A 25,571-nucleotide genomic window follows, 5' to 3' on the forward strand; every position below is an offset into this window, starting at 1 on the left:
CTGGCTTCGGATCAGCACAGCTCTGGCTGTTGCAGCCAATTTGGGAGTGAACCAGTGGATGGAAGACCTCCCTCTCTCCTATCTGCCTCTCCTTCTCTCTCTCTGTAACCCTGACTTTCAAATAAATAAGTCTTAAAAATGGAGGATATAAAGTCAATACACAAAAAGCAATAGTCTTTGCATACACAGACAATGCCATGGCTGAGAAAGAACATCTAAGATCAATTCCATTCACAATAGCTACAAAAATATTTTGGAATAAAGTTAACCAAGGATGTAAAAGATCTCTATGATAAGAATTACAAAGCATTAAAGAAAGAAATAGAAGATACCAAAAAAATGGAAAAATCTTCCATGATTATGGATTGGAAGAATCAATATCATCCAAATGTCCATTCTTCAAAGTAATTTATAGATTCAATGTGATAACAATCAAAATACCAAAGAGATTATTCTCATACATAGAAAAAATGATGCTGAAATTAATATGGATACATAGAACACCTGAAATATCTGAGGCAATCTTTAACTTTTATTTAATAAATATGCATTTCCAAAGTACAACTTTTGGATTATAGCGGCTTTTTCCACCATAACCTCCCTCCCACCCTCAACCATCCTATCTCCCACTCCCTCTACCATCCCATTCACATCAAGATTCATTTTCAATTATCTTTATATACAGAAGATCAACTTAGTATATACTAAGTAAAGATTTCAACAGACTGCACCCACAAAGACACACAAAGTATAGAGTACTGTTTGGGTAGTATTTTTACCATTAATTCACATAGTACACACACATTAAGGACAGAGGTCCTACATGGGGAGTAAGTGCACAGTGACTCCTGTTGTTGATTTAACAATTGACACTCCTATTTATGACATCAGTAATCACCCGAGGCTCTTGTCATGAGTTGCCAAGGCTATGGAAGCCTCTTGAGTTCACCTCCTCTGATCTTATTCAGGCAAGTCCATAGTCAAAGTGGAAGTTCTCTCCTCCCTTCAGAGAAAGGTACCTCATTCTTTGATGGCCCGTTCTTTCCACTGGGATCTCACTCACAGAGATCTTTCATTTAGGTCATGTTTGGTTTGTTTGTTTGTTTTGCCACAGTGTCTTGGCTTTCCATGCCTGAAATTCTCTCATTGGCTTTTTAGCCAGTTTGAATGCCTTAAGGGCTGATTCTGAGGCCGGAGTTGAGGCAATCTTTTATAATAAAAAATCCAGAGGCATCACAATACCAGATTTAAAGCCATATACAAGGCAGTTTTCATGAAAACAGCCTGGTATCTTACAGAAATAGATGGAGTGACTATGGGAACCAAATAGAAATGTCAGAAATCAATCCAAACATCTCCAACCAACTTATATTTGACCAAGGAGCTAAAAACCAATCCCTGGAGCCAGGACAGTCTCTTCAACAAGTGGTGCTGGGAAAACTGGATTTCCACATACAGAAATATGAAGCAACCCTCCCTTACACCTTACACAAAAATCCATTAACAATATATTAAAGAGCTAAATCTATGACCTGATACCATCAAATTATTAGAGAACATTGGGAAAACCCCGCAAGACATTGACACAGGCAAAGAGTTCTTGGAAAATACCACAGAGGCACAGGAAATTAAACCCAAAATTAACAAATGGGATTATATCAAATTGAGAAGCTTCTGTGCTACAAAAGAAACACTCAGGAAAGTGAAGAAGCAACTGACAGGATGGGAGAAATTACTTGCAAACAATGCAACTAATAAACAATTAATATACAGAATGTATAAAGAGATAAGAAACTCCATAACAGCAAACAGAGCCCATTGAAGAAATGGGCTAAGGACTTAAAGAAACATTGTTCAAAAGAGGAAATCCAAATGGCCAACAGACACAAGAAAAAACATCTCAGGATCACTAGGCATCATGGAAATGCAAATCTAAACCATAATGAGGTTTCACTTCATCCCTGTTAGAATGGATTTCACACAGAAATCAACTAATGACAAATGCTGGTGAGGATGTGGGTAAAAAGGTACCCTAATCCACACTGTTGGTGAGATTGTAATCTGGTAAAACCACTATGGAAGTCAGTTTGGAGATACCTCAAAAATTTGAACATAGACTTGCCATTTGGCCCAGCCATCCTGCTCCTCGGGATTTACCCAAGGGAAATGAAACCAGCACCTGAAAGAGTTATCTGCACCTCCATGTTTATTGCAGCTCAATTCACAAGAGCTAAGACATGGAATCAACCTAAATGCCCCTCAACCTAAGACTAATTAAAGAAATTATGGGAGATGTACTCTATGGAATACTACACAGCGATAAAAAATGAAATCTTGTCATTTGCAACAAAATGGATAAATCTAGAAAACATCATACTTAATGAAATAAGCCAGTCCCAAAGGGACAAATACTGTATGTTCTCCCTGATATCTGAGAACTAATAGAGCCTCTAAAAGGAAATCTGTAGAAGTGAAATTGACACTTTGAGAAGCATTGACTTGAACAGCCCTTGTCTTGACTGTTGAGGAATCATTTTTTTGTTCTTAATGGAAAATGAGACTTGTAATGGAAGAGAGAGGAAGAGATGGGGTTAGAGTGGGGGTAGGAGGGCCAGTATGGTGGGAAGAATCACTATATTCCTAAAGTTGTACTTATGAAATTTGTACTCATTAAATAAAAGGTTTCTTTGGGGAAAAAAAGACTGGCAAATAACACATGGAAATGCATGAGTCTGTGTCTGTGTCCCTCTTATAAAACCACTAGAATTCATTCATTTGGGCACTACCCTACTGATCTGATCATTTCCTTAGACCCCACTTCTACACCCTGAAGTTGGATTGTTCCAATCCTCTTTTGCCTCAAAATGGCAATTAAATTTCATGACAGGAAGCTTTGGGGAATGCTCAAATGATACATAATGACAAACATTCTTCCATATTTTTTTAGTGTGAGTAGCAGTGCAAACAATACATTCCAAAGGGAAAACACTTAAGAAGCCTAAAGAAAAAGAGATCAGTGGAAAACTGGATTCTGCTGAAAAATAGTGGAAAGGGAGTAAGGGGATCATGGTATCCTCAGATTCCCAGAGGCAGTCTCTCAGTGTGAGTGAGAATAGGATATCACAGTGTCAGACCACTATGAAAACACAGCTTAAAATACACCCAATACAGTGCAGCCCCCAAGAAATAGACTTGAGACATAGTACAGAGGTACTATCCAAGAGAACACACACACACACACACTGTGAGGATCTCCCCCTTCGGGAACTGGCCAGGTTACCGCGAAGGAAGAGTCGAGGAGACTGAGGAAGGTCAAGCTAAACACACTTTATTGATACTCTAGGTGACGGACCAGGGAGAGAGGCTGAGCAACCTCTGGTTTACAGCGTCTTGAGTGTCCCCTTATATACAGTTTCTAGAGGCTAGCCCCACCCACATTCTGACCTCCCAGGGTCCCATAGTCATGGCAATGACAGTTTGTGGTTAGGCCGTCTAGTTAGGCCGTCATCCGTTTTCAAATTTTTTTTTTTTTTTTTTTTTTTGACAGGCAGAGTGGACAGTGAGAGAGAGAGACAGAGAGAGAAAGGTCTTCCTTTTTGCCGTTGGTTCACCCTCCAATGGCCGCCGCTGCAGCCGGCGCACCGCGCTGATCCGATGGCAGGAGCCAGGATCCAGGTGCTTTTCCTGGTCTCCCATGGGGTGCAGGGCCCAAGCACCTGGGCCATCCTCCACTGCACTCCCTGGCCATAGCAGAGAGCTGGCCTGGAAGAGGGGCAACCGGGACAGAATCCGGCACCCCTACCGGGACTAGAACCCGGTGTGCCGGCGCCGCAAGGTGGAGGATTAGCCTATTGAGCCACGGCGCCGGCCCCGTTTTCAAATCTTACCAGCTAGGGTGGTTACCTTTCTACTTGTCCTTCAAGCTGCCCTACTGCAGTTACTTTCTTTCAAAGGGTGCTACAGTTACTTTGTTTCAAATGGCGCTACAATTACTTTATCCATGAATGATGGTTCCCTAACACACACAAATAAAAAACCTCAGGATGTGCCATTTACATAAATACATATGTCATTGAAACAAATAGATTTGAGTCAAATTAACACCCACAAACTTCACCTACCATTCCTACCCAAATAAAACTCACTGAAACATCTACAAATACTAATACCAAAATTAATTATATATTAAACTTGAACCCAATTTGAAACAGCATGTTATGCAGTTACACACACTAAGCATAAGGAATTCTCCACACAATTTTGTTGCAATGTGTGTATAATGAACAATCAGACATAGTCATAATAAGACAACTTGGTAATTGTAAGAGTTAAAATGACAAGTGTTGAGCTGTCTTAGCATTTAACAGCAAGAATGACATGATAAAATCATGAATACATACTTTTTAAAAAATTATTTCATTTGAGGTTGTGCACATCTAGACATGAGATGGAGAGAGTGAAAGAGTGAAAAGTGTCATGGAGAAAAAAAGAGGTGTCAGTCTTAGAAAAGGATTTTGGGTTCGAAAAGCCTGCAGTGCAGGATCCAGGAAGAAGTACAAACAAATGAAAGGCATCAGCCCCGTGGCTTGTTAAATAGAATTTGAGGGACAAAATGGCTTCCTGTTGGGGGAGGGGTGCTGTAGGGTTCAGTGAAGAGTACAGTGATGGAGAATGGAAGCAGCCATGTTTCTACAAGGAACACTACAGATTCCTCAGCAATATTTGTTCCCCTGAATATGGAATTGGGTTCCCACAAACAAAGGACTCAAGTGTGAGAGCATCAAGGCTGTACACAGGAGCTTTTGGAAGCACAGTAAGGGAAACTCAAGTTGATAGTTGCATTCCATCATAAATTCTGACACTACCAGAACCATATAGCTTTAGTGAATGGCATGGAATCCAACCCATATGTATGACATCTAATCCAGACTCCAACACTCAATGATAAGACAAATTCTTCTGTGCAAATGTGTCAGAGTTTTTAGGACATCTATATTATTTCTTGTAAACTCATAGGCCTCATGTTCTCAGAACCCAGAGCATGATCTTCAGAATATATATTTACTTGACAAATCAGCGAATCCAACAGAAACTGTATATCCATGACTTTTATTCAATTTTCTAAGAACTGCAAACATACATCAATGTAATTCACAACCTGGGTACTCTTTGGAAGGCAAGAAAGCTGGTCCTCAAATAAAAAGAATCAAGTGATGCATTGGAATGCTACATCTGTCAATATTCTTTGTCCATTGCCACTCATACTGATAACGGGAGGAGAGCTGAGCCTGGGCAGATGAAGGCAGTGGGAGAGGGAAAAAAAATCAACAGCTGTCACAGAAAACAAATGATCACAGAGTAGTGTTCTGAGGACAGAGAGCAGTCACAATCATAAAGAATGGGGTTCAATAAGAGTGTTTGAAGATAAAAATGATAGCAAAAGAAGTTGTAAAAGTATAGTAGTAGGAAAGTGCAATGTGGTCCTTGACTTCTTTCAGTATAGAAATAAGGAAAAAGTCCAATTTGAATTGAGAGTATTTTATTAGGTGAGCCAGAAAACAAAGGGAAATCAGAGAGCGCAACAGCAGAACTCTCTTGTTGTAAGACAAAGAGAGAGGGCCCCAGAGCTGGATGTCTGTTAGGGGCATATGATTCTTGGTCTTCAACAGATAATCTAAATTCCCTTTATCTACGTTACCTGGTGTGGCTGCCCAGACATGTGGTATGGAGTGTTACTGATTTGGCTGGGGTCTGTGAGCACTGCACAGGGGAAATGATTGGGCAGGTCCTGATGGGCATACAAAATGCTAAGTTTGTGAAACAATGGAGAAGAGGGAAATTCACCATCTTCCAAGAGCATGCTACCCTGGCCTGCATCTCCCTATCTCTACATTAGCAACACTAATGGAAACAGTCTATTTAAAAAAATTAAACTGAGAACAAAAGTGGCAACCAGGAACAAATTCTGACCTAAGATATTGGTGAGAATGTGATTGAATATAGAGAGGCTTTCTCAATTAAATTCTCAAGAGTAATCACTAATTCTAAACTGATACAGCAGGTATAATTAAAGAACTGAATGACAATAACACATCAGATAATGACTAGAAGCAGGAGTACTCTAAGCTCCTGCTATTGTTCAAAGTAGTATTCAAACCATTGACTCTGGCAAACAACACTGAACTCAGGAAACAGAATTTGGCAAGTAGGGCCCTCCCATGAGGTAGAGCCTATATTCAAACTTTGTTTGCTTATTCCCTGTTAACCACTGTTAAAAATTACCAGAAGGTTAGCAATCTAAAGCAACACACAATAAACTATTTGCTAATTGTCCTGGGTTGTGGGGGGGTTGGAAAATTCAATGTGTTATGAGGCTAACAATTAAGGTATTAGCAATACTGGTGTCTTCTGTTGGCTGCAATGGGGAATATTCTTGCCTCCTTTGGTTTCTTATGGCCCTAGGTTTGCACACCCTTCATCTTTTAGCTTCAACCTCTTGCAACATCTCTCCCCCTGCCTTTGACATTTCTGCCTTCCTCTTGTTAAGTATCCTTGGGATCTCTCCATCATACACCCTGGCTTAACAGTATCTGCAAAGTCTCCTTTGACATACTAAGTAACATTCACAGGCTCCAGCAGTTAATATATAAACATCTTTGGTGGGGAGCATTACTCATCCTTTCAAAACTATCATGGAATTGTTAAACACAATGAGAGATACAGAGTAGGTATATGAATACTAAACTATCTTACTTTATAGTTTCAAGACACACAGCAAAAGTGTCTCCATAAAGACTCTGTCTGTATGTAGTGTCCCTTTGGCCATCAACACTCAAATGAAACTGATAGCCGTTAGACTTTTGGGGAAAGCATTTTGGCATAGTGGATAAATCTGCCACCCATGACACTGGCATCCCATATGGGTGCCAATTTGAGCATCGGCTTCTCCACTTCCAACCCAGCTCCCTGCTAATGTGCCTGGGAAAGTAGCAGAAGATGGCCCAAGTTGTTAGGCCCCTGCATCTATGTGGGAGAACTAGAAAAAGCTCCTGTTACCTGGCTTCAATCTGGCCCAGTCCTGGCCACTGTGCCCATTTGGAAGAATGAACCAGCAGATGAAAGATTCTCTCTCTCTCTCTCTCTCTGTCTTTGTCTCTCCCCCTTCTCTGTATCTCTGCCTTTCAGACAAGTAAAATAAAAGTATTTGAAGATTTGTTTTGAATTTTTCACTAGGACATATTGTGGTCTGTATGAGTGTCTGGTGTGTAATGGACCATAGAATTCACTGAATGGTGAAGTCACCTTCATTCCTGTGAGCAAATCCCGTGAGTGGTCACATGCCTGAAACAACATAACCACCTAATTTGCTCTTGTTTTGCACAGATAATGTCTGGCCTCATGGTTGTTATTTTGTTCCACGGAATTCCACAAGCCTCAACAGAAACCTTCTGGGTCATATGTGGAGGCTCTAGAACTTTTAAGGCAGAAGTAGAGAGATCCTCTATCTGATGATGTCTACTTTGTTTCTTTTCTGAATGAGTCCATTCTTATTTAAGAAGATGGTAAGGCAGATGCAAAGGGAAGTCAGAGCTTAGATGAGAGACAGCTGAGTCACCTAGCTCAACCTCTGCTCACCCCATTTTCCCCACACAACAAGAAAGTGCTTCAGGGCACAGGAACTAGGCTGTGGACTCAGAGGGGGTTCACATAGTGGTTGTGGTTCCAAGAACAGGTCACAAGTCCTCAGCACCATGTATGGACCGTGTATGAGCCCTGGAAGAGTTACAGCTGAGGCCATGGGCAGTGCTAACACGAATGGAAATCTGATCAGAGCCTCTCCATACACACTGCACAAGCTCCTGCTCACATATTCACCTGTTCTGCCCTTCACTTGAGCTGTGGCCCCATTGTTCATTTCTATGATACTCTCAAATCCCTCCCCTTCAGAAGATTATTCCCGTACTCTAGTGGCATTTCACAGGGACATCCTCCCACCCTCATTATTGCACCACTTTTCCCTAACTAAACTCATGAACACTTCATGTCCCTTCACAAACTTAATCCATCTTAGCTCCCTATCTCTAGACCACACACCAGAACACTCCTACGTCTGAAGAGAATTCAGTTTCACAGGTAGGCAGGCAACCTTTCCTCTCACATGTCACTGCATCCACAATGCCTTCAGCCCTTCAACAGGAAGCATGTGCTGAGAGCATCTTCCAACACACTGTATCTATCTTATGGACTAACACACTCAAGAACCCCTCCACCACAACACACACACACACATTCTATACTGCAGATCATACACATCACGGAACATCACACCTACATATACACACACATACCACAAAACACACAAATCCAAAACCCCAGAATATGTCATTGACACATATACATATATGTGAAAGTAACACACAGATACAATCATTGACTCTTCCAACCTAACTCACTCATTGCAGTGTTCTCATTTGTTAACTCCAAATAAATTGCATATTAATCTCAAGCCCAATTTGAACCAATGTGTCATGAATTTACACACACTCAACACACAGCATTCACCATACTATTTCACTGTGATGTGGGCATGTGTTCTGAAAGCTCCTTCGTGTTTTCTCCAACATGCTATGTCTACCACCTCATGCACTAACAGTCATGAACCCCTCCATCACAGCACACAAATGCACACACACAAATTACTCCACAGAACATATACACAATCACCACAGAGTATAACATACCACAAAACACACATACACACAAGCCACATATATCCTGTACCACAGAACACACATGTAGCATAGTACACACCCCACAGAACACAAACCACTGACATCCCACACCACAAAACATACATACACCACATGCACATCACCTAACATACACATCACATAACATACACATACCCCACAACACAGAACACATATACCACACCACACAGACAACCCTACCACAAAGAGCACACACATAAAAAAACACACATACCCCATACAATAGCGCACCTGCCAATTATCATACCCTTGTCAGCCCCTACAAAAGAGAACATGGAGTAGCCACACTCTACTCAGGCATCCCCATTATCTCTAAACAGCCACAGGCTCTCATGCACACCCACCGCTATCATGGCCACTGAGATCTGGGGACCCCTTTGGTGGAATCCACTCTTCTCCAGAGGTAGAAGAGGGAAGACACCACACAGCAGAGCAACATGTCTAGCTGTCCATGCAGCAGGGCACACAGTGTGTCATTCTCACTACTAAAGTAGAAGGAGGAGACTCACAGGAAGTGAGAACTATGCATGCTCTTAACAGGTGAGGATCCACAGGCAGGAAGGCATCCCAAAGCACTTGTGAGTCAGGTGCTGATGGGGGGTCATAGAGGAACCTTCCCCTGAGACGCCTCCCAGGGATCCCAGTCACTGTGGTGAAGGAATTCCTTCAGAATTACATACGCATGGAGGTAAAGTACGTGCTTGATGACCAAGCTCTAGAATGTGTCCTGTCCATGCTTCAAGAAGGAATGGGGCAAAGTCCTGTCTAGCAGTTCAGCTGAAAAGAGAAAGCTGGGTCCTCCATTACACAAACCAAGAGGGACCTGAACAGCAACCACTCTAGGTTTAGTTCTTGGCCTGGCTCCCTTCCAAAGGGAGCAGTACAAGGTAGAGACAGGCCTTTGTCTTGGAGGCAGGGCTGGTGTGCAGACTAATTGTGGCCCTGCCCTTTCCTGGAATGTAAGATCTCAGTCTCTGTGTTTTGAGATGCACACCTAGAAAAATACTGAGGAACTTCAACCGTTCCTCCAACCACAGTGAGTGTGCACCTTTTCTTATTTCCCCCCTGGGAAAGTGCCACGAGGTACCTACTAGGAACTGGGAGTGAAGAGTCTTTCCTCAAAGATGTTAAGGATAACTGGGAAGGAGGGACAGAGTTATCCTACCAAGGATAATGCTGGCTATTTTCAATGTGATTTTATTCCTGGAGGATTCTTGTGCCCCTTTAGGAGCCTTCACAATTATCACATTTTTTCTTTATTTTTGTTATAGCATCAAACAAGTGACAACCCGTGAAGAGTTAAATGCAGCATACTTTTTGCAAGGTCAGGTTCGTATCACAGAGCATGTCTTGAAGTAATGGATGGATAAAGGGCTTGCCTTCCGTTCTCTGGAAGTCATCTATAGGATGGAACCTAGAATTTGAGTTTTCTAAAGGAATGGCTCAATGTTACACGCACAGTAAGAAAAGCTGCCTTTTTTCTGTTTGTTGGTTTTCTCAGAGCCACACAGGCCCATGGACTGAACACAGATATCTAGGGCACTTTCATAGTCTAACTGGGGAATAGCCATGGCTGGACTGAAGGTAGATGGAGAACATCCCCTCTATAACTCCCCAGTGTCCTGGTCAACATGTGCTGCCAGCTCTGGAGAAAACAGCTACAGAGCTGTGAGAAATCCAGGGAACCTTGGCTACACCACGCCCTGAGGAAGCCTCTTCCTGCTACTGCCAGCCCTACAGGAGGGAAGGGGACACCCAGAGTCTCCCTATGGTAGGCTTGTAGAGAAGAGGATGGGATAGGTACAGAGATGTTCTACAACTATGGGAAGCAATGTGACTCATCTAGAGCTATCAGCAGTGTTACAGCAGATAAATGACAAGTTGGCAGTACTGGAGGGCCACTTCTCAACTAACATAGGCCTTTGGATATTCTAGCTCTGCATTCTGAAGTCTCATTTCTTCTAGACTGAAACACCTGTCTCAATCTCCTGCTCCAACTAGATACTACACTTCATCTCATTCTATTTAATCCTTCCCCCACCTCCCCCTCACATATAATGACTATGAATATGTGCTTGAAACAAAAATATAGAACTCAAATCATGTTAATTCTAATATTCTTCTATCCTGCAGTCACCTCCACTTAGTCCCTCAATGTTGGTTATTAACAGTTTTATCTTTCTGTGTCATTGTCCATATAAGAACAGAGACCCTTTCCTATGCCACCCTCTAATACCATTTCTTGTGCATTATCTGGCTGGAGGCAGGCTTTTTAATGGAAGGAAGAAAATCAGGTAATTCCTGCATGAGGCAGAAAGCCACCCCTTGGCTTCTCTGAGCATGTGCATACTTTGGTGAACACATATTTCTTCAGTCATAGTAGTAAGGATGGGACATGTGATATATCAGGGATAAACATATGCATACATAGGTGTCCCCACAAAACCATAATGCCAGTGGAAGCTTAAAAACTAAAAAAGGCAAAAGCTACCAACACAATAAAAGCCATATATGAAAAATCTAAAGCAAACATCATTCTCAGCGGTGAAATACTGAAAGCTTTTCACCTAAGACCAAGAATAAGGTAAGAATTCTTTTTTTGGCTACTTCTCTTCAATATATAGCTCAGTATCCTGGACAAAGCAATTGGGCAAGAAAAAAATAAAACATCCAAGTTGTAAAGAAGTGTTTATCTGTTTGCATATAGTATGATCCTATGCTTTCTCATGTGTAGAAAACACTAAAGATTACACATGCACACACACAACCCTACTTGGACAAATAAATTCAGCAAAGTCATAGGCCACAAACTTAAGACACAAAAGTTGCCTACATATTAGCAACAAATAATCTAAGGTTTAATTTATGGAAATTATCAGTCTACTACCGTGGTTCAGGCAAGGCGCAGTACCGGGAATGGAGGTGCCCCAGAGTTCTGGGTGGAGGCTGTAACATGGCCTCCACATTCATGACTCCCCCTGCTTGGGTTGGAGCTTGCTTTGTCCATGGCCACTGACCCTTAACGTTGTCTTTGGACTTTGAAGGAGTATGCACTATCTGGTGCATGTGGTGACCACTTGGATTGCTGTAGTTGATGGATCCAAAGTAGAAGCTTCAGTGGTTCTTGGGAGCATCAAGATACCATACCAGAAACCTGCAATGTTCTTTGAGCCTAGTGATCTCTTGGGGTAATGGAACTCCTGGCCTCTCACTGAAATGCAAGGTTCTGTTCAGAATAAATCAATAGAAATGAAGACTGCACCAACATCCACATCAGCCAGAAGTAAAAAAAGAAAACCATGATAGCCCATGTTCAAGAAGCTATTCTGTGGTCACTGAAGAATTAGTAATTGTAAGCATGGTACCTGCATTGGAACATGTCAAACCTCCAACAAGTAATGACTTAGAAACTGCATCCACGAAAGTGGAAGAACAGATTGAAAGAGGTGAACATAACCAACCACAGTGTGAAGAAGAAATGAAGTTCAAAAGCAATGAAGTGCAAGTATCAGAAACCCTGTGTGAATGTGCTGCTTCTGCAGGTGACAGTGATGGTAGATTCATTCCACAAAGAAAGAATAGAAACCCCCACAACCTGTAATTTCTATCAAGAAGGATGAGGGGTATTTTAAAGAAGCAGTATAAATAAGCAATATCATGAAGATGCAGACATGCACCAACAACTTGAACCAGCACTTAGCACACTGAACTGGAAGATAGGACTTTCAAAAATGATTTTTAGCTAAACACCATCCAGAATCATCATTCTGGACAAGAGAGTACAAGAAAACCACAAGCTGAAATGCAGATGAGTAACCTTTGCCAATGAAAGGAGGTAGACATTGCTCCAAAGGAATCATGAGGAAATGGTGAGCAAACTTCATCAACAGGCTAATACCAAAAACCCACATCCTGTTATATCAGAGCAGTCACTGGAGACTATAAGTTACTGTTTTAAGATAGACAATGAAATAAAAAATCTGAAGAAGGCTTTAAGGGAAACCCAAAGACATTACCACGAATTGCAAGATCAATAAAAGGAGATGGTACAAAGTGCTGAGAAAACTCAAGATTATACATTCAAATTATCATGCAAAATAACCCAAGTCTTTCTAAAGTCCATTTGACATATACTATGAGAATTACAACAGTTTTGGTTATAAACACGTCAAAATGAAGCCAGAGACACTTTCAGTTTTAAACTATTTTGAAATGCATACTTTTTGCACATTATCCCTAAATATTGTGCATTATTCAAAAACAGAAATTATGGCTTGCGCCGTGGCTCACTAGGCCAATCCTCCACCTTGTGGCGCTGGCAACCAGGTTCTAGTCCTGGTCGGGGCGCCGGATTCTGTCCCGGTTGCCCCTCTTCCAGGCTAGCTCTCTGCTGTGGCCAGGGAGTGCAGTGGAGGATGGCCCAAGTGCTTGGGCCCTGCACCCCATGCGAGACCAAGATAAGTACCTGGCTCCTGCCATCGGATCAGTGCAGTGCGCCGGCCGCAGTGCACCAGCCGCAGCGGCCATTGGAGGGTGAACCAACGGCAAAGGAAGACCTTTCTCTCTGTCTCTCTCTCACTGTCCACTCTGCCTGTCAAAAAATAAAAAAGAAATGGAAATTCATGCTATGTTTCCAAGTAATTACTTGATATTTCTAGGAATTTACATGGTAACCCCTTCAGATGCTTATTCATAAATGTGTTTTCTTTTTTAGAAAACTTATTTAATAAATATAAATTTCCAAAGTACAACTTTTGGATTATAGCAGTTTTTCCCCCCATAACTACCGTCACACCCACAAACCATCCCATATCCTATTCCTTCTCCCATCCCATTCTTCATTGAGTCATTTTAATTATCTTTATATACAGAAGATCAGCTTAGCATATACTAAGTAAAGATTTCAATAGATTGAACCCACCCAGACACAGAAAGTATGAAATAGTTTGAGTATTAGTTTTACCATTTTTTTTTTTTGACAGGCAGAGTGGACAGTGAGAGACAGAGACAGGAAGGTCTTCCTTTTGCCGTTGGTTCACCCTCCAATGGCCGCCGCGGCCGGCGCACCGCGCTGATCCGATGGCAGGAGCCAGGAGTCAGGTGCTTTTCCTGGTCTCCCATGGGGTGCAGGGCCCAAGCACCTGGGCCATCCTCCACTGCACTCCCTGGCCACAGCAGAGAGCTGGCCTGGAAGAGGGGCAACCGGGACAGAATCCGGCGCCCCGACCGGAACTAGAACCCGGTGTGCCGGCGCCGCTAGGCGGAGGATTAGCCTAGTGAGCCGTGGCGCCGGCCAGTTTTACCATTAATTTGCATAGTATAACACATTAAGGACAGAGAGCCTACATGGAGAGTAAGCGCACAGTGACTCCTATGGTTGATTTAACAATTGACACTCTTATTTGTGACATCATTAATCACCGAAGGCTCTTGTGAGCTGCCAAGGCTATGGAAGTGTTTTGAGTTCACAAACTCTGACGTTATTAGACAAGGCCATAATCAAAGTGGAAGTTCTCTCCTACCTTCAGAGGAAGGAAACTCCTTTGATGGCCCCTTCTTTCCACTGGGATATCACATAGATCTTTCATTTAGGTAGTTTTTTATCACAGTGTCTTGGCCTTCCATGCCTGAGAAACTCTCATGGACTTTTTAGCCAGATCTGAATGCCTTAAGTGCTGATTCTGAGGCCAGAGTGCTGTTTAGGACATCTGCCATTCTACGAGTCTGCTGTGTATCCCGCTTCCCATGTTCGACCGTTCTCTCCTTTTTAATTCTATCAATTATTATTAGCAGACACTGGTCTTATTTATGTGATCCCTTTGACACTTAATCCTACCTTTATGATCAATTATGTACTTAACCTGATCACTATAACTAGTAAGATGGCATTGGTACATGCCAACTTAATGGGATTTGGAATCCCTGGCATGTTTCTAACTCTACCATTTGGGGCAAGTCCGATTGAGCATGTGCCAAACTGTAGATCTCCTCCCTCTTATTCCCACTCTTATTTTTAACAGGGATCAATTTTCAGTTAACTTTAAACACCTAAGAATAATTGTGTTAAAGAGTTCAACCAATGGTATTAAGTATAACAAAAAAATACCGAGGCCGGCACTGCGGCTCACTAGGCTAATCCTCTGCCTTGTGGCGCCGGCACACCGGGTTCTAGTCCCGGTCGGGGCGCCGGATTCTGTCCCGGTTGCCCCTCTTCCAGGCCAGCTCTCTGCTGTGGCCAGGGGGTGCAGTGGAGGATGGCCCAAGTGCTTGGGCCCTGCACCCCATGGGAGACCAGGAGAAGTACCTGGCTCCTGCCATCGGATCAGCGCGGTGCGCCGGCCGCGGCGGCCATTGGAGGGTGAACCAACGGCAAAAGGAAGACTTTTCTCTCTGTCTCTCACTGTCCACTCTGCCTGTCAAAAAAAAAAAATACCAAACAGAATAAAGTATTAAGTTGTTCCTTGACAGTCAGGACAAGGGCTGATCAAGTCCTTGTTTCTCACAGTGTCGGTTTCACTTTTAAAGGTTTCCTTTTAGGTGCTCAGTTGTCACAGATCAGGGAGAACATATGATATTTGTCTCTTGGGACTGGCTTATTTCACTCAGCATGATGTTTTCCAGATTCCTCCATTTTGTTGCAAATGATGGATTTCATAGCATTAAAAGCAATAAGTGCAGAAATAAATTTAGCCATAGAGTTTAAGACTTGTATAAAAAACCTACACGGTTAAAGAAGAGGAAAGTGTTTTGTCCTGGCAGTTGATGCTGCTTGGGATACCTGTCTCCTATTACGGAGTGTCCGGTTTGTCGTACCAACTCCCCTCCCAATTCTAGTTTCCTACCAATGCAGATCATGAGATGCAGTGGTGTTGACTCAAGTAGTTGGGTCTTTGCCACCATGTGAGAGATCTTGATTCAGTTCCCAACTCTTAGCTCCAGCATGGTCCAGCCTCAATCATGTTGGCTTTGGAGTAGTGAACTAGCTGATAGTACTATCTCTTTTTCAATATGTTTGCCTGCCTCTGAAAGAAACAAATATTGTAATAAAGATATAAATAGATACACATCTGTTGTTCATAGATTAGAAGATTAATAATATCAAGATATAACTATTACCCCAAACAAGCTACAGATTCATTCCAATCTATAAAATACCCATTTGTAGGCTTTGTAGAAATAAAAATTCTATTCTCAAATTCACATGAAATCTTGGAAAACAAGAATGAATATGGAGAACTCACACTTTTGATTTGAAAAGTTGTTACAAAACTACAGAAATCAAAAGAGTCTGATACTGATTTAAAGATAAACATACAGGGGCCAGTGCTGTGGTGTAGTAGGCTAAGTCTCTGCCTGGAGCACCGGCAACCCATGTGGTTGCTCCTCATCCTATCCAGCTCTCTGCTTATGGCCTAGAAAAGCAGTGGAAGATGGCCCAAGTGCTTGGGATCCTGCACCTCTGTGTAAGACTCAAAAGAAGCTTCTAGCTCCCGTCTTTGGATCGGCCCACCTCTGGCCGTTGTGGCCATTTGGGGAGTGAACCAGCAGATGGAAGACCTTTCTCTCTGTGTCTCTCCCTCTCTTTGTCTATAACTCTACCTCTCAAACAAAAATCTTAAAAAATGTGCATACAGACCAATAGAACACAGAGCATAGAGGAGCTGGCATTGTGGCCCAGTGAGTAAAAGTACTATCTGCAATGCTGGCATACCATATGAGTGCCAGTTTGAGTCCTGGCTGCTCTTCTTCTGATCCAGCTCCCTGCTAATGCACCTGGGAAAGCAGTGGAAGATGTTCCAAGTATCAGGGCCCCTATCACTCTTACAGGAGACATGGATGGAGTTCTAGTCTCCTGTTATCCTGTCCCAGTCCGGGTGGTTGTGGCCTCTTGGGGAGTGAGCCAACAGATGGAAGAATGATCTTGCCTTCTCTCTCTCTCTCATATATATATATATGTATATATATATATATATATATATATGAACAGAGAGCAGGGAAAGCAACCACTACATATATGACCCAGTAATTTTTGATGCACGCTAAGATCATTTCAACAAATGGTGTGGAGAAAACTGGATATCCACATGCAGAACAATGACTTCTATCTAACATATACAAAATTAACTCAAGAGATCAAATCTAATTTAAGACCCAAAACTGAAAAAACTCTTGAGGTAATGCTGGAAACATTATCATGTTTTATGTTGTGGTCATACAGGTCTTGATCATTGTCAAAAGTCAACAACTTGAACATCTGTGCATTTTTTATATAAGCTGCAGCACAATTCATAAAAAAACATTAAAAATATATTTGCAGAGCAAAAAGCACACTGATATTTAAGTCTATTTATACAACATGCCCAGTGTCAAAGATTTGAAAGGTAAGAGTTTCTCCTGCAATCCTCATTGAAGTTACACAATTTATTTTATTTGCCTGCCTTTCATAATTACAACTTTAGGAACATAATAATTCATCCCACCGTTCCCAACCTTCCACCCACATTCCTCCTTCCACCCACATTCCTACCCCTCTTCCTCCTCCATCTCCTATTCCCAGTCTTTTTTTTTTACTATGATCTATTTTCAATTAACTTTATACACTGAAGATTAATTCTATTCTAGGAAAAAGAGTTCAACACTTTGTATGAGGAAAATAAGAAAAACTGTTCCTCAACAGTCCAGACAAGGGCTGTTCAAAGGCATTGCATTTTGATGTTAATTTCACTTTTCCTTCCCCTCTCTCTTTCACTCCATTTCTTTTTAGAAGTTTATTTTTAAAGAACCCAGAGTGATGTATCTTTTGTGAACATGTAGACACAACTATAACTTATGAGACATAAGAATATCCTCCACTTAAAATACTAAAATGAAGTAATTACATTTTGCTATTAACTCTCATAATACAACTCTTTCAGGATAGAGATACTGCATGGGAAGTTAGTGCACAGTGACTCCTGTTAATTTAACACCACCCTTATGTATGACATCAGTGATCACTCAAAGCTCTTGGCATGAGCTGCCTAGGCTATGGAAGCCTTTTGGATCCACAAACTCCTTAAGTATTTTGACAAGGCCATAAGCAAAGTGGAAGTTCTCTCCTTCCTTCAGAGAAAAGTACATCCTTCTTTGATGGCTGCTTCTTTCCACTGGTGTCTGTCTCACAGTGGTCCTTCATGTAGGACACTTTTTGTAACAATGTCTTGGCTTTCCATGCCTGAAATGCTCTCATGGGCTGTTCAGCCAGACCAGAATGACTTTCTTTCTGTGCCTTCAGGAACTCCTAAGGCCCGTATGTTGGGTCATTTGATAATATCTTGTAGATCTCCAGTCTTTTTTAGTTTTCTAATTTCTTCTTATTTTTGCTCTGACTGTAAAATTTCCAGAGCTTTGTCTTCTAGCTCTGATATCTTTCTTCTGCCTTAATGCTGTTGTTGGCTTTCCACTGAGTGAATTCTTCATTTCTAGTGTTTCATTTTGATTTCTATTTAAGATCTCAATTTCATGGGAATTTTCATATCATATATAGTTTTCTTTAGTTCGTGAATTTGCTTCTGAGTAATCCAATGATTAGTTTTTGGAATTTCTGGCATGTCCTCTATCTCTTCATCTTCACCTTGTAATATTGAGATGTTGTAATGTTCCTTTTGGGGGCTCATAGGTCTTCCTCATTTTTTTATTTTTTTGCCTTTATTTTTTGGCATTTGTAGAATTGTTTTTGTCTGATGGCTTTTATCCTTGGTCTGTGTCTCTGTGGCTTAGTGGGACACCTATAGTTTCAGTGAATACCAAGAGGTGTTTGCAGGGTGTGGCCCAGTTACTCAGTTCAGTATTCCAGGGTAGGGCGAATATCCAGAGTAAGACTCCAGTTGGGCCTGGTAGCTCTCCACTGGTTAACTGGCTGGAGAGGAATGGTCACCTCTGTTGGTGTGACCAGCACTTCTTACTGCTACATGATGCCCCGGTGTTAGTCCCCGGTATGCTCAGCACTCATTTGCACTATTTTTTTAACTGACTTTTGATCTGTGGAGTCTTTCCTATGAAGATGGATCCTTCTGTTGTGAGCTACTGTAGGCAACTTAGGCACTCAGAGTGCAGGGAAGCTCTGATTGCCCAGGACCTAGCCACACCCTGTCTTCTCTTCTGCAGTCACTATTTTCTCAGACTCAGCTTCCAGGTCATGGATTGTTGGTGGGGTCACTCCACCCTGCTAGCCAGTCCTCTCTATAGGGAAACGAAGGTGATCCCAGAGCCATTGTCTGTGTGTAGTCCTACTAACCAAATTCAGTGTCAGTGTGTGGCGGGGTGGGATTCCCTCTCTGGTTAGGTCTGTGTTTGCAAGCGTGCAAAGTATCCACCTGCTGCAGCCCCACTCACTTCCTGGATGCAGGTCTCTAGTGTAACAGGGAAGGGGGAGGGAGAGAGGTACACCACCTCTTTTTTCCTCCCCCACCCACTTCTGGGTGCTTGTTTGCTTGCTGTCTTAGGGGGTCCACATGGAACTCTAAAAGCAGTTCACCAAGCCTTCCCTCCCACTGTTATCAGTAGTGCTGTGGGCCTGTGGATTCCCCTCTCACCTGGTTTGCTGGGGCAGGCATCTTCCTCCCTGGATAGGAGCTTTTGTTTTTGTTTTTTGTTGTTGTTGTTGTGTATTTGCTCTTTGGGCATGTGTCTGGAGCATTTGTGCTTTCCCAGGATCTCCTGCTGTGGTAATCCCCTAGCTTTATCCTAAGAGTGTACTTTCTCCCCTTTTTTTAAATGTTAATTTTGCCCCCTGTAAATCATACCATCCTGTTGCTATTTTGCCATCTTGGAACTTCCATATACATTCAAAAGCATTGTTTTTATGCACTTAAAAGCATTGTTTTAGTGAGATATATTGTTATAATTGTGAGGTTTTTAAAATATTTATTTTTTTGAGTTACAGAGAAGGTGAAGGAGAGGGAGAGAGCGAGAGCAAGCGAGCGAGAGAACTGAGATTCCATCCACTAGTTCATGGCCTCAGTGGCTGGAGCTGGGCTGATCTGAAGCCAGGAGTTTCTTCCAGGTCTCATGTGTGGGTTCAGGGGCCCAAATACTTGGGCCATCCTCCTCTGCTTTTTTGTTTCATTTTTTTTAACTTTTATTTAATGAATATAAATTTCCAAAGTACAGCTTATGGATTACAATGGCTCCCCCCTCCCCATAACTTCCCTCCCACCCGCAACCCTCCCCTTTCCCTATCCCTCCCCCCTTCCATTCACATCAAGATTCATTTCAATTCTCTTTATATACAGAAGATCAGTTTAGCATATATTAAGCAAAGATTAACAGTTTGCACCCACATAGAAACACAAAGTGAAAAATACTGTTTGAGTACTTGTTATAGCATTAAATCTCAATGTACAGCACATTGAGGACAGAGATCCTACATGTCCTCCTCTGCTTTAATCAGGCACATCAGCAGGGATTTGGATCAGAAGTGGAGCAGCCGGGACTTGAACTGTTGCCCATATGGGATGCCAGCACCACAAGTGACAGTTTTACCAGCTATGCCACAGAGCCAGATTCCCATTGTGAGTTAAATGTGCCAAAAATTGTAAGCTAAAGACAACTAAAGAGAATGCTGCCTGAGACTAGCTCTTTGTCACCAGGCTCCACATCACTATCTTGTGGTTCTCTTAACTGGATGCTGTTTTCTCTCTCAACTTCAAGGTCTAAAGGTGTGGTATGAGTTATTCTCCTAAATACTACTTCTGGAACACTCTTCCTGCTTCCCTTCTAAAGTCACCCAGTTTAAATTTCACATTGGAGATCTCTACTTCCCAGTACCTCCTACATATTATTACTACTATTTGTCTCTGCATCACACCCTTTCACTCCTTGAAGGTTTTTATTCTTGGTCCTCCGTCATCCCCTCCATTTCTCAGGCCATGAAGGTTCTGTGATTTTTGTACCCACATAGGTGACTTTTTCTGATATCTGATTTTTTTTTATTTTTTTATTTTTTTTTAACTTTTATTTAATGAATATACGTTTCCAAAGTACGAATAATGGATTACTATGGCTTCCCCCCCATACCGTCCCTCCCACCCACAACCCTCCCCTTTCCCACTCCCTCTCCCCTTCCATTCACATCAAGATTCATTTTCGATTATCTTAATATACAGAAGATCAGCTTAGTATACATTAAGTAAGGATTTCAACAGTTTGCTCCCACACAGAAACATAAAGTGAAAAATAATAGATGATTTTTTTTGATGATGAAATCAGATCAGACCTATTGTCATGTTTAATCCCAGTGAGAGTCAAGTTGGGAGTTGATAGTTTCTTTTCTTTGTAAAAAAAAAAAAAAAAAAAAAAAGAGGATCAGTTTAGTATGCATTAAGTAAAGATTTCAACAGTTTGCACCCCCATAGAAACACAAAGTGAAATATATTGTTTGAGTACTCGTTATAGCATTAAATCTCAATGCACAGCACATTAAGGACAGAGATCCTACATGAGGAGTAAGTGCACAGTGACTCCTGTTGTTGACTTTACCAATTGACGCTCCTGTCTATGGCATCAGTAATCTCCCTATGCTCCAGTCATGAGTTTCCAAGGCTATGGAAGCCCCTTGAGTTCTCCGACTCTTATCTTGTTTAGACAAGGTCATAGTCAAAGTGGAGGTTCTCTCCTCCCTTCAGAGAAAGGTACCTCCTTCTTTGAAGACCTGTTCTTTCCACTGAGATCTCACTCACAGAGATCTTTTGCCAGAGTGTCTTGGCTTTCCATGCCTGAAATACTCTCATGGGCTTTTCAGCCAGATCTGAATGCCTTTAGGGCTGATTCTGAGGCCAGAGTGCTATTTAGGGCATCTGCCATTCTATGAGTCTGCTGAGTATCTCACTTCCCATGTTGGATCACTCTCCCCTTTATTTATTCTATCGGTTAGTGTTAACAGGTACTAGACTTGCTTATGTGCTCCCTTTGACTCTTAGTCCTTTCATTATGATCCACTGCGAACTGAAATTGATCACTTGGACTAGTGAGATGGCATTGGTACATGCCACCTTGATGGGATTAAATTGGAGTCCCCTGGTATGTTTCTAACTCTACCATTTGGGGCAAGTCAGCTTGAGCATGTCCCAAATTATATATCTCTTCCCTCTCTTATTCCTACTCTTATGTTTAACAGGGATCACATTTCAGTTAAATTTCAACACTTAAGAATAACTGTGTATTAATTACAGAATTAAATCAGTCATATTAAGTAGAACAGACAAAAAAACTACTAAGAGGGATAATGTATTAAGTTGTTCATTAACAGTCAGGGCTATGCTGATCAAGTCACCGTTTCCCATAGTGTCCCTTTCACTTCAACAAGTTTCCTTTTTGGTGTTCAGTCAGTTGTCACCGATCAGGGAGAACATATGGTATTTGTCCCTTTGGGACTGGCTTATTTCACTCAGCATGATGTGTTCCAGATTCCTCCATTTTGTTGCAAATGACTGGATTTCGTTGTTTCTTACTGCAGTATAGTATTCTAAAGAGTACATATCCCATAATTTCTTTATCCAGTCTACCGTTGATGGGCATTTAGGTTGGTTCCAGGTCTTAGCTATTGTGAATTGTGCTGCAATAAACATTAGGCTGCAGACCGCTTGTTTGTTTGCCAATTTAAATTCCTTTGGGTAAATTCCAAGGAGTGGGATGGCTGGGTTGTATGGTAGGGTTATCTTCAGGTTTCTGAGGAATCTCCAGACTGATTTCCATAGTGGCTCGACCAGTTTGCATTCCCACCAACAGTGGGTTAGTGTCCCTTTTTCCCCACATCCTCGCCAGCATCTGTTGTTGGTAGATTTCTGAATGTGAGCCATTCTAACCGGGGTGAGGTGGAACCTCATTGTGGTTTTGATTTGCATTTCTCTGATTGCTAATGACCTTGAACATTTTTTCATGTGCCTGTTGGCCATTTGGATTTCCTCTTTTGAAAAATGTCTATTGAGGTCCTTGGCCCATCTCTTAATTGGGTTGTTGGTTTTGTTTTTGTGGAGTTTCTTGATCTCTTTGTAGATTCTGGTTATTAACCCTTTATCTGTTGCATAGTTTGCAAATATTTTTTCCCATTCTGTCGGTTGTCTCTTCACTCTCCTGACTGTTTCTTTTGCAGTACAGAAACTTCTCAATTTGATGCAATCCCAATAGTTAATTTTGGCTTTGACTGCCTGTGCCTCCCGGGTCTTTTCCAGAAACTCTTTGCCTGTGCCAATATCTTGAAGGGTTTCTCCAATGTTCTCTAGTAACTTGATGGTGTCAGGTCGTAGATTTAGGTCTTTAATCCATGTTGAGTGGATTTTTGTGTAAGGTGTAAGGTAGGGGTCTTGCTTCATGATTCTGCACGTGGAAATCCAATTTTCCCAGCACCATTTATTGAATAGACTGTCCTTGCTCAAGGAATTAGTTTTAGATCCTTGATCAAATATAAGTTGGCTGTAGATGTTTGGGTTGATTTCTGGTATTTCAATTCTGTTCCATTGGTCTATCCTTCTGTTTCTGTACCAGTACCATGCTGTTTTGATTACAACTGCCCTGTAGTATGTCCTGAAATCTGGTATTGTGATGCCTCCGGCTTTGTTTTTGTTGTACAAGATTGCTTTAGCTATTCGAGGTCTCTTGTGCCTCCATATAAATTTCAGCACCAATTTTTCCAGATCTGAGAAGAAGGTCTTCGGTATCTTGATTGGTATTGCATTGAATCTATAAATTGCTTTTGGGAGAATGGACATTTTGATGATATTGATTCTTCCAATCCATGAGCATGGAAGATTTTTCCATTTCTTGGTATCCTCTTCTATTTCTTTCTTTAAGGTTTTGTAATTTTCATCGTAGAGATCTTTAACGTCCTTGGTTAAGTTTATTCCAAGGTATTTGATTGTTTTTGTAGCTATTGTGAATGGGATTGATCTTAGAAGTTCTTCCTCAGCCATGGCATTGTCTGTGTATACAAAGGCTGTTGATTTTTGTGCATTGATTTTATACCCTGCTACTTTGCCAAACTCTTCTATGAGTTCCAATAGTCTCTTGGTAGAGTTCTGTGGGTCCCCTAAATAAAGAATCATGTCATCTGCAAAGAGGGATAGTTTGAGTTCTTCCTTCCCAATTTGTATCCCTTTAATTTCTTTTTCTTGCCTAATAGCTCTGGCTAGAACCTCCAGAACTATATTGAATAGCAGTGGTGAGAGTGGACATCCCTGTCTGGTCCCAGATCTCAGTGGAAATGCTTCCAACTTTTCCCCATTCAATAGGATGTTGGCTGTGGGTTTTTCATAGATTGCTTTGATTGTATTGAGGAATGTTCCTTCCAAACCCAGTTTGCTTAGAGTTTTCATCATGAACGGGTGTTGTATTTTATCAAATGCTTTCTCGGCATCTATTGAGAGAATCATATGGTTTTTCTTCTGCAGTCTGTTAATGTGGTGAATCACATTGATTGATTTGTGAATGTTGAACCATCCCTGCATATCAGGGATGAATCCCACTTGGTCTGGGTGGATGATTTTCCTGATGTGTTGTTGTATTCTATTGGCCGGAATTTTATTGAGGATTTTTGCATCTATGTTCATCAGGGATATTGGTCTGTAATTTTCTTTCAGTGCTGCATCTTTCTCTGGCTTAGGGATTAAGGTGATGCTGGCTTCATAGAAAGAATTTGGGAGGATTCCCTCTTCTTCAATTGTTCTGAATAGTTTGAGAAGAATTGGAGTTAGTTCTTCTTTAAATGTCTGGTAGAATTCAGCAGTGAATCCATCTGGTCCTGGGCTTTTCTTTGTTGGGAGGGCCTTTATTACTGTTTCAATTTCTGTCTCAGTTATGGGTCTGTTTAGGTTTTCGATGTCTTCCTGGTTCAATTTAGGTAGGTTGCATGTGTCCAGGAATCTATCCATTTCTGATAGGTTTCCCTGTTTGCTGGCATACAAGTCCTTGTAGTAATTTCTGATGATTCTTTTTATTTCTGTGGTGTCTGTTGTTACGTTTCCTTTTTCATCTCTGATTTTATTGATTTGGGTCTTTTCTCTTCTTTCTTTAGTTAGTTGGGCCAATGGGGTGTCAATTTTGTTTATTTTTTCAAAAAACCAGCTCCTCGTTTGGCTGATTTTTTGTAATGTTTTTCTTGATTCAATCCTGTTGATTTCTTCTCTGATTTTAATTATTTCTCTTCTCCTACTAGATTTGGGTCTGGTTTGCTGTAGGTTTTCTAGATCCTTGAGGTGAATAGAAAGCTCATCTATTTGGTGCCTTTCCAATTTCTTGATGTAGGCACCTATTGATATAAACTTTCCTCTTAACACTGCTTTTGCTGCGTCCCATAAGTTTTGGTATGTTGTGCTGTTATCCTCATTTACTTCCAGAAAGTTTTTGATTTCTCTTTTGATTTCTTCTATGACCCATTGTTCATTCAGGAGCATGTTGTTCAATCTCCATGTGTTTGCGTATGCTCTAGGGATTCCTGAGTTGTTCATTTCCAACTTCATTCCTTTATGGTCTGAGAAGCTGCATGGTATGATTCTAATTCTTTTGAATTTGCTGAGACTTGCTTTATGGCCTAGTATGTGGTCAATCCTAGAGAAGGTTCCATGTACTGCTGAGAAGAATGTATAATCTTTAGCTGTAGGATTGAAAGTTCTGTAGATATCTGTTAGATCCATTTGGGCTATAGTGTCGTTTAAATCTACTGTATCCTTGTTGATCTTCTGTCCTATTGATCTGTCTATTTCTGAGAGTGGAGTATTGAAGTCCCCCAGTACTATTGTATTGGGGTCTAAGTCTCCCTTTAAGTCC

The 25,571-nt window shown here is 41.5% G+C and overlaps 1 long non-coding RNA gene across 2 annotated transcripts in view; it reads right to left on the reverse strand.

Moving 5' to 3' along the window:
* LOC127487781 (uncharacterized) overlaps window positions 1–25,571 on the reverse strand; it is a 49,087-nt gene that overhangs the window by 17,160 nt on the left and 6,356 nt on the right. The window contains exon 2 of one of the 2 annotated variants that reach the window (XR_011380035.1): window positions 15,495–15,793. This is a non-coding gene — a long non-coding RNA (uncharacterized lncRNA). The remainder of the gene's footprint in view (window positions 1–15,494; window positions 15,794–25,571) is intronic. The other variant, XR_011380034.1, reaches the window with a different exon arrangement.

The sequence above is a fragment of the Oryctolagus cuniculus genome, chromosome 11 (genome assembly GCF_964237555.1).
Source record: "Oryctolagus cuniculus chromosome 11, mOryCun1.1, whole genome shotgun sequence".
NCBI lineage: Eukaryota > Metazoa > Chordata > Mammalia > Lagomorpha > Leporidae > Oryctolagus > Oryctolagus cuniculus.